General features: G+C 34.0%; 1 pseudogene; it reads left to right on the forward strand.

The window, feature by feature from the left end:
• The first annotated feature begins 7626 nt into the window (after positions 1–7626).
• On the forward strand, positions 7627–10678 carry LOC107653235 (selenoprotein M-like; annotated as a pseudogene).
• Positions 10679–11157: the final 479 nt, after the last annotated feature.

Genomic DNA, 11157 nt, shown 5'->3' on the forward strand with positions numbered 1-11157 from the left:
ATGCTTCAAGAAACCTACCTGCAAAGCTACCTGAAAAAGTTCACCTAGGACAAAAGCTGCTTTAAACACAAAGCATGCTCACACCAAATGTTGATTTAATTTCGTTAACAGAAGTTAAATGATAGAGAAAATCTATTTATGACAGCATCCTCATTTTACAGCATTTTTACACAAATGCCTAAAACCTTTAGAAGTACTGTAGCTTTGCAGGTAGGTTTCTTAAAGCATCTTGTAGACGTTGCCATATATTAAAAAATAATAGATCATTATACATTATTTAGGGGTTTTAAATTAGATCTAATCTAAATAAATAGATCAAATCTAAATAAATGTTATCATAAATTAGATTTGTTATCAATTTGCACTTTTCAATGGGAATATGGGGAAAATATGCTGTACTTTTTTAGTCTTGGTATATAGAACACAAATATTAAACTGTATAAAAAGTGTTTTTCATACTTTTTTAGAGAAAGGAAGGACGGAAGGAAGAGACCTTCACCTCAAACTCAAAAAACACTAAGAAATTAGATTTTAGGTAAAGTACTGTACTATTTGAACATTTTTGTTGAAGCATTTTTGGTTTTAAAATAGAATCTTGAATCAAGATACAGCAGCCAGTAACACTGTTCTGTTTTCTATCTGTCTGTCTGTCAGTCTTTATTAATTCATAATTCCCAAAGCTTCTTCTCCTAGACGTGGACCTGTAATCTCCCTGCTATTTCGGTGTCTCAGAGAGCCACAGTCTGGATTCATTAAAACGTGTCAGTATCTTTAAAGCTGTGTCTACATCCTGTTCCTCTTTCACACCCCCTCTTCTCTCTCTCTCTCTGAGCCTCAGCCATTTCACAGAGCATGTGGTTTTCATTAGGAGAGTTGGATTAGAGCACAAGGGCAGATCTGCAATGGTGGCAATCCACACTCCTCTCCTTCTCTGCCTTCCCTCCATTATCTCATATGCGATCGGCTTCGGCCATTCAGCTCAAGCCTCATGATGTCAGCTGCAAATCTATCCTCAAAATCTAAATATACAAACCTGACCTGAAATTCCCATAATCCTCAACTCTGGAGGTTAGAATTTCGAATCAGATCTGAATACCACTCTTAAATATAAAGGTTTTTTATTAGCATTGATGGTTCCATGAAGAACCTTTAACATCCATGAAACCTTTCCAGGTTCTTTATAGTGGAAAAGGTTCTTTAGATTATCAAAACGTTCTTCACACTAAAAACTGGTTCTTTTAAGAACTGTTGACTGAAAGTTTTTTTGGGGAACCAAAAATGGATATTCTTTTATTTATTTTTTTTAGTGACGTGACATGTGGCCAAGTATGGTGACCCATACTAGGAATTAGTGCTCTGCATTTATCCCATCCAAAGTGCACACACACAGCAGTGAACACACACACACCGTGAACACACACCCGGAGCAGTGTGCAGGCATTTTTTTGCTGAGGCGCTCGGGGAGCAGTTGGGGGTAGTTGGGGGAGAGAGCCTTGCTCAAGGGCACCTCAGTCGTGGTATTGAAGGTGGGAGAGAGCGCTGTACATTCACTCCCCTCACCTACAATCCCTGCCGGACCTGAGACTTTGGGTTACGAGTCCGACTCTCTAACCATTAGGCCACGACTTCCCCTTTTATGGCATCGCTACTAAATAAAATTATGGAAGCTTTATTTTTAAGTGTGGAATCTTTCCATTCCTCAAAATGTTATTTATAGTGGAAAAAAGTTTCTTTAGATTTTTTAAATGTTCTTTTCAATAAAAAAAAGGTTGTTTTAAGAGCTGTTAACTGTCAGTTTTTTGGGGGGGGGGGGGCCAAAAATGGTTCTTCAATGACTGTGAAAACCCCTTTTGGAACCTTTATTATAAAGAGAGCAAGAGAAACCTAAAATCATGGGTTAAGCGAGTCTGCATTGCCAAATATAAATAATCGCCATAATTTTTTGGTGATGAAAGCTGGAAACAAAATATGAGCACGTGTGTGTGTCTATGCCCTGAGGATCCAGACGTCCAGGGTCAAACGATGCTTGTTTTGGAAACGGGGAAGCACTACCTAAATGCTGAGTGTGGAGAAAAACAACGGAGAGGGAGGGGGAAGAGAGAAGGAAAAAAACGAGAGGAGAGGATGAGAGCCCAAAGGATCCGGTGGAGGAAATGGCTCCTGCTCATTATGTGTGCTGCTGGAGAACAGCATGCTGGGAAACGAACGACAGGGATGCGTGCGTGTGTGTGTGTGTGTGTGTGTGTTGACGTGTGTACAGGGATGGTGGCGCTCTCGTTTAGGAGAGCGAGAACGGAAGAGCTCGTAAAAAAGCTTTTTGATGTTTAGCCAGAGGAGTGTGACTGATACTCATGTGTGTGTCTGAGTTTCAAGACAAAACTTGTTTTTATTCACATGATTTAACCCTATAAAGCATATTTGATACTCCGATTTCTACGGTCTCTACATTATCAGTATGAACAAAACCACCTGTTGTACACAATCCACTACATACCTTCTGTTGCCTGATTGATAGAGCATACTTTTTTAGCAAGTAAAAAGCTTTATGGGATCACTTTAAATACATCCCCTTTAAGGCCATGGTTCTTGAGTCTTTTTGCGATGATATCCTTACTAATTTTTATAAAGTAAATGCAATAACTGTTGCTGTATATTGTTAGTATTATTTCAGGATATTTATTTTATGGCTCTATATTTCTACTATATGCAGAGGTGGACAGTAGTGAAGTATTTTTACTTTACTCAAGTAAATTTAAAAAGTATCTGTAGTTTATCAGAGTGTTTTTCTTTGGAAAACTTTACTTCACTACATTCCAAAGCATAATGTCATACTTTTTACTGCACTACATTTCATAAATAAAAATTGTTGTTTATTTTACTTTAATACTTAAGAACTTAAAAATGTAGTACTTTCTTGTACTCAAGTAAATCTTTGTATTACTTTTACTTGAGTAAAAGTAAGAAAGTAATAGATTTCTAATGTAATTAAGTATTAAATGATATTTAATATGAAACGTAGTGCAGTAAAAAGTACAATATTATGCTTTGGAATGTTGTGAAAAAGTTTTCTAAAGAAAAACACTCTGATAAAGTACTGATACTTGAAAAGTACTTTTAAAGCAGAATAAAAATACTTCACTGTCCGCCTCTGACTATATGTTAAAAGTCATTCCACATGTGTCTTATTTTATGTGGATAAAATTATCTCACAATGTGGATAATTGAATAAAACGTCTAAAAACTCCATTAAATTTCCTGAACCATTTTGAAGCAATAAAACGATCATCTAGGACAACAGTGGTGTTGAAGCTCAAGTCTCAGACTCAGACTGACCGCTTAGTCACATATTTGCAGAATTACACTGGGTTTAATGTGTCGCCTGCAGATATGATGTTTTTCAGGTCCAGAGAGGAAATCTGGGTCTTTTTAGAGGGAGACGACTGTGTCATTTGACACATCAGCTGTAGAGACAGACAGACAGACAGACGGGGCCCCAGCTCAGTCTGGATGATAGAGCATGATGGTTTCACTGCTGCATTCCTATGAAGAATGGTTTATTTTCATTGGAAACATAATTGTCTGTGGCAAGAGTTTTGGAAGCACTTTTACCTAAAACACCGCCAAAAGTCCATCCTGTAGCATGATCGCCCTCTATAGGTGACCTAAAATCAACACACTCCTCCCTTTAAGAACTAGTAGTATTATGCAAGAGCAGTGTAACTGAATACACCCATACAGAAGTCATTCAATTGGGTATGTATATAGTTTGCTACTGTATGTAAATACACAGACTAAAGAGCTTATTACATACCAGAAGTGGGCAGAGTTGACATTATACGTTCTCACACAACCCTGGGTCATCCTGTGCCTCCATATTTTGTAAATAATAAGTAAAATAGAGAATAAATGATGAAAACACTGAAGGAGATAACGTTTGTGCATTAAATATTAAAGCATTTCGGTATAATATTACACATTTCTGTATAATGTTAAATATTATAGCATTTAATATCAGCAAAACTGGAGTACATTAGCAAGTCAACCAAATTGAACAATTTCCAAACAACAATTTAAATGTTACAGGATAAAATCCGGTCAAAATAACAGAAAAATAACGTACTGCTTACTCATCATATTAGGATTATTTACAAGTAATAAATATACAATTATTAGCTTTATCCAAAGATTCAATGTATGTGGTGTTACTTAACAGAACTGGCCTCTTTAACAACAATCAGTTAGAGATATTAAATCTCAAACTTTAAAATTAAAATTATTAAAACATTCTTAAGAAATTCTGAAACTTCATGAAAAAATCTTAAATATCATAGCCATATTTTTAAGGTTTCAATGATATTATTGTCGTGTTTATCCAAAGCATCTTAAATCATGAGCAGTTTATCAAACAATGTAAAGTTTTATCATACAATACCAATATGAATACCAAAAGTCAGATATTATTAATAGACATCAAATATTTCTATAAATATGGCACAAATTATGTACTTACTACTATAGCTACTACTACACACACACATATTATATATATATATATATATATATATATACATAAGGGGTGTAACGGTATACACAAACATCATGGTTCAATATATATATGTATGTAATGGGGTGTAACGGTTTTGACGTCACGGTTCGGTATGGTTTCGATACAGTAGGAGGAAAAAATATTTTCTTAGGGATAAAAATCTACCTCAGCTTCTGCTCTAAACTATAGGGAGCAAATTCAATTATTATTTATTTTTAACTATAATAATCAACACTCAAATAAAAAAATGTTAACATGTAAATTGCACATAATACAGTTTTTAAATTATGCTAACTTCTAAATTATACAATTTATATTTGTTGCTGAAATATAATATTTACACAGTGGCTGTCGTAACTTGTTTCATAAAAATATTTATTTAAACATACATTAAATAAGACATCACTAAAGTAAAATATAATGGAGTATATAGTCTAATATTTCCCAAATGCTCTTCTCTAAACTTCATTTCTTTAGCAAATAACGAGCTGTGGACACTGATGACTTGCCTGAGGTAAATTAAATGCTACGTGACATTTTGTTTACAAGGTGTTTTATTGACGCCTTTCCACAACTGAAACACTGACTGAGCAATTACATAAGATGTTCATTCATGTTTACTTCACGTTAAAACTAGTCGTAAAGATGAAGCGATGATAGCGCTCACTCGTGTGAAAATTTACTATATAATATTTACAGGGATCATATGACTTTGCTAAATAGAACATTATTTTGTGTATTTGGTGTAATGCAATGTGTTTATGCGGTTTAAGGTTCAAAAAAACACATTATTTTCCATACAATGTACATTACTGTTGCTCCTCTATGCCCCGCCTTTCTGAATCACGTTGATTTTTACAAAGCTCATCGGTCTGAAAAAGTGAGGTGTGCTGTGATTGGCCAGCTATCCAGTGCGTTGTGATTGGCCGAATGCCTCAAGCGTGTGACGGAAATGTTACGGCCGTTAACATACTGTGATGCCGTCTCCCAGCAGGACGAGACAAAATCAATAAAACCCATTACAAATGAGGCATTTGTTGCATCCAGTGGAGACATAATTACTGATTAAAATGACTTGTACTGTCTTTTTACGCTTTGCGTTGTGTATCGCGCTGCGTAAACATAAAACCACGTCTGCATTTGTGATCGGAGAAACAACAAACAACAAGCCTACTACTCTACACTGCTCAAAACTCGCGTTTGAATCATCAGTGGCAAATTATTTAAATATGAAAAACGTACTTGGCTGTGAGTCAGAAGCGCCAGACTGTCCTTGCAAAGTTGGAACTGCCCCACTTTATAGAAGCAACCTTTGTGCCACAGAAGCAGTGTAGGCTACTGGTTCAGGAAACAGTCCTCATCCTCCCATAAAATGCGCAGCACACATCTGAATATTTGGGTTGAAGTGTTCTGGAACAGTGTTGTAAATACAACTTAACCACTGATTTCTAGTTGTGTCCTCTTTTGGAAGGCCAAAGAAAGTAGTTTCGCTTTCACAACGAAACACAGCGTCTCCACAACATGGCAGCGTCGGCAACAGCAAGAATAAAAGTTATGGCTTATTTTTTTGCGTGAACATTTGGGTGGCGTTATGCAAATCTTCCAACCCGATCTCATGAAAGTGCATAGAAATAGTACGCCAAATAAAAACGAAAACGCGTGGTATTGATACACAAAAATGGACTTTGGCGTGTATATGCTACGCGATTGGTAGGTTTAGGGTTGTGGGGTAGATGCGTATCATATGTACGCAAAAACTGCGTATCATATGTACGCCAACAGATTTCATATCATATGCACGCGAAAACTGCGTATTATATGCACGCTAAACACGTGCGTATCATATGCACGCCAAAGTCAATTTTTGCGTATCAATACCACGATTTTCTGTTTTTATTTGGCGTACTATTTATATGCATTTTCATGAGACCGGGCTCAAATCTTCCCACATCGTGACGTAGACATGTGGGGGTGTGTTAGAACGAGCCGTTTTAGGTAGGCGTGGCTGACTCTTAACTTTTATAAAGAATATCTCTTTGGATTTGAGACTTTAGTCTTTGCAACTTTACAGATCTTCTTTATGCACCAAGAGCTTGTAACACTCCAAAGAGAAAGGAAAAATTTAAATTGCATCATATGACCCCTTTAAATTATTTATTAATATGTTAATATAGTATTAATATAGTACTTTTTATACATAAATATTAATATATCTACTTATAATAATACTTAGAGAATTCTAAATGTTTCTCTATATGCACTCATCAAATATTATAAATAATTTTTGACAAATGTAGGATAATATAAAATATATATATTATTACTATTTATATCTAACATTGTCTACTTTCTAAGTCAGCTAAAATGGCCTTTTATTGAAGATTACTGGTGACGAAGTTGTTTCTACCTGTTGCTGTAACATACATTCAGGGCAATGACTGAAAAAAAAACGAACTAAAATTTAAGAGACTCGTGGTATAACATGTAGACTTATTAAATTAATTAAAATGTCAAATATGAATGAATGTTTTTCCAGGTGTGTAACAATTATCATTGAATCATCCCTCATCAACTCTATGTATTCTACATTATGTGTCCTTATTGTTATTAAAATGAAGGAGCACCATGAATTCATAGAATAATTTAAAAGACTAAGTTTAAACGATGCTTCATCAGAGTGTTAGTCAAACAGTGGCTGTTGTGTTCTGACTCTGGTTATTCATCAGCAGACTGTGAGAGATTCTGACACAGGCGCAGCTGCTCTGCGGCCTCAACTCCTTCATATTGAGAAAAAAAAAAACATTAAAATGCAACAAACTTCACAACACATTTGACTTTATCAAACAGATAACAGCTTTAAGTCCCTTTTGGTAAGAATTAGTAGATTTAAAATAATCATTTCCACATACTAAGCTTGTTATCCAATTCCTCTGAAACAAAACCCAACAAATCGGCCAATCAGACTCTGCCACATGGCGGCAGATACCTATCAGCAACCCATATCTACTGTATTGACCCTCATTTCACCAAAGGACCTCAATCTTTTTGGAAACGGTGAGGTCTCCCATCCCAACCGCAGTATGTGGCTCACACTGTTGGCCCTTCTGACTCTGTGTGCCACGGGGAGAAGCACTGAAAATCTTTCAGAAAGCAGCGCTGAGAAGGAAAAGCTTGTTATAGCCAGAGGAAAACTTGTGGTGAGTGCTCAATAATACATGTTTGAACGCTTGATATATGCAAGGGTTTAGCTCTAAAAATCACTTTCATTGTCCAATGATGTGAGACAGACTGCATCAAACTATATTAGCACAGAAGCTAATGAGATTAATGCATTTCATGTCAATTATAATAATGTATTAAGCAATACAAATACATACACTTCCATTCAAAAGTGTGGGGTTGGTAAGATTTATTTATTTTTTTTTAAGAATCTCTTATGCTCACCAAAGTTGCATTTGGTTACACTTTATTTTAAGGTGTCCTTGTTACAGTGTAAGTATACATTTAAGTACTGAGTAATATTACTTAACTACATGTATTTACTATATGGTTAGGATTAGGATTGGGGTTTGTTTTGTGTTTACTTACATGTAATTTTGAATAATTAATTGTTATTATAATAGTAAGTACACGTAACGTGTAACAAGGACACCTTCAAAAATAAAGTGTTATTTTGCATTTATTTGATAAAAAAAGGAAAAACTGAAATATTGTGAAATATTATTCTGATTTTAAAAAACAGTTTTCTATTATAATATGTTTAAAAAGTAATTTATTCCTGTGATTACTTTATCGTTACTCCAGTCTTCAGTGTCACATGATCCTTCAGAAATCATTCTAATATGCTGGTTTGATAAATAACAGTTTCTTATTATCAATACTGAAAACAGTTGTGCCGCTTAACATTTTTGTGGTATTGTTTTTTTTTTTTTTTTTTCAGGATTCTTTGATAAATAGAAAGTTCAAAAGAACAGCATTTATTTGAAATACAATATTTATAATGTTTTATATAATAAATGTCTTTACAGTAACTTTTGATAAATTTAAAATGAAAGGCCGTTTCCACCACAGATTTAAAAAAAAAAAAGCTTCCATAATTTAATGCATCCTTGCAGAATTAAATTCTTACTGACCCCAAACTTTTGAACAGTACTAAATACTCTATTCAAAATACTGTATATGATACAATGTCAAGACCTCAAAGAACATTTGATGACAACGAGTGTTACTTGAGTTAAAACACTTGTTTTCAATGTTTTGCCTATTGTTAATCTCTCTTCAATCCCTTCCCAGGCTCCCAGTGTAGTGGGATGATCCATAAAGAAGATGCCAGAGCTCTACAATTTCCTCATGGAGCGATGGGCATTGTAGTATCCTGACATTACCATCGAAAATCACTCTCATTTTCTTGTAACTCCAATGTTTTCAGTTTAGTGCTATTAGTCTTTTTAAAGAATGTTGAAAAGTATCTTCCATATTTCTTGGAAGATCGTGGCTCTGCTAAGACAGCGTTTGACAGGGATGTAAATGTTAATGAAATCTTTACAGGCTGCCATATGTTTAAACACTTAGAGGCTGGAGTCATGCGCTTCATGGCCTCAGAGGTCATTTGCCTGCTGCTGTTAACCTTAACCTGCTGTTTAAAGTCACAACCTGGAGTACGATTCAGGAGAGGATAAAAACCCCCGCCTGATCTTCTACAACGAGAAGGATGAGGAAGTGAAGGTAAAGGCAATGTGATTTTTATGTGCATTTGTATTATATTTGCATTATACATTTGCAGTTTTTTTCCCACTCAACACTGGATATTTTAAATGTTTACTGTATTTGTTACTTGCTGAAAAACCGGCATGTCTCTATACTTTTTTAAATATTATTTAAATATAAATATTATCATGCATATGCAAACAAGTGTCACATTCCATCACAAAACCAATGACATTATGTTTATTTCTTTTTTTTTTATTCACTATTGGCTTTTGTTGAGTGTTGTAAGGGAAAAAGCAGCATGAATATTCTCATCATCTTCTCCTTTTGAGAAGATGTAAAAAAAATCAACAAACCTGACAAGGGGTGTTTTAAAAAAATGAATAAATGCTATGTGATTATTTTCAAATGATTCAAAAAGAAGGTAAAATGCCATTGAGAAAAAAAATAGTATAGTATTTATTTATAGCAAAACACATAAAGGCCATTAGGAAAATACACACGAGAAAACCATTTTTAAAGTAAAAAGAGAACGGATATAAATAACTATAAAAATGCAGGAAAAATGTTAAATGCAAAAACAGCAGGAAAAATATTAAATGCAAAAACAATAAAGATGTAAAACCTTAAATGTAAAAACTAAACATAAGAACATATTTTTAAAAGTAAAAACAGAATAAATATAACTAAACACAAAAATAAAATGAAAAAAAAAAACTACTAAAATTAACAAAATAATAAAAGTGTTTTTTTTTTTTTTAATCTGAAAATGAATGTAAGAATATAAATGTAAAAACAACAAATATAACTACAAATGTGGAAAGTAAAAAGATAAAATTCAAAAACTATACAAATTCCAAAAGTGTTAAAAACAAAACTTAATCATGTAAAATGTTTTTAAAAATATGTAAGAAAATTAAAGAACTTTTAAAGAAAAAAAATAGAACTAATTTAACTAAATATAAAAATGTCAAACAAATTAAAAATTCTAATAAAATGTAATAATAAAATGTATAAACTATAAAGAAGTCAAATTAAACTGTAATAACATAAAATGCAAAAAACTACAACTATAACTAAATTTATAATTAAATAATATGGCAATTTAAAAAATGACAATTAAGAGATTTCCAAGTCTGTTTAGTATATTTCACTCTCTGACCTCAGGTTGTTCCTGTGAAGAAGATGAAGGCAGATGATATCAGCAGCTTGCTGGATTCTCTGGGTTTCTATAAAAGGTCACAGAAAGGCGAGGAGGTCCCTGAGGAGTTCAAACATTTCCCTTTAAACGCGCCTCGGGACGAACTGTGACCCCCCGCTGGTCAGCGCCGGAACTGCAGCCCGCCGCCAATGAAGCACAGAGTCTCAACGCTCAGAAACACGGCCGGACTCCGCACCGAAACACAGATGGCTGGAGGCAGTCCTAAGCACACACACATTTACAATAAACTTCTTACATCTTTGGCTTGTGTGGCGTTGTTTCGTTGCGTTTCATTAAAATGTATGAGCTTACTTGGTTTCACAAAGGAAAGCAATTACACAATAAACCCACGGAAAGATGGCCATTAAAGAAAATAGGTGGCAAGTCGCTGAAGCTGTCAGAATAAATTAGAAGCCTAATTGTTGAGTTTTGCATTTCTAAACAAAATTGTTCCTCAAAATTAGTTGTCAAGAATAAACTAATTAATTAGAATTGTATTATATTCAAATTGTGGACCATACAAAACAGCTCTCAAACATTCACAGTGCTAATCGGAGTTTCTGTAAAAATACCACAATTACAGTTAATTACTCTTAAAAACACAATAAATATGGGGCACAAACAAAAAAATAATTGTATAAATTATATATATATATATATATATATATATATACTCTAAAAAATACTGAGTTAAATATAACCC

This window comes from Sinocyclocheilus anshuiensis, unplaced genomic scaffold (genome assembly GCF_001515605.1).
Source record: "Sinocyclocheilus anshuiensis isolate Anshui unplaced genomic scaffold, SAMN03320099.WGS_v1.1 scaffold117, whole genome shotgun sequence".
In the NCBI taxonomy this organism is placed as follows: domain Eukaryota; kingdom Metazoa; phylum Chordata; class Actinopteri; order Cypriniformes; family Cyprinidae; genus Sinocyclocheilus; species Sinocyclocheilus anshuiensis.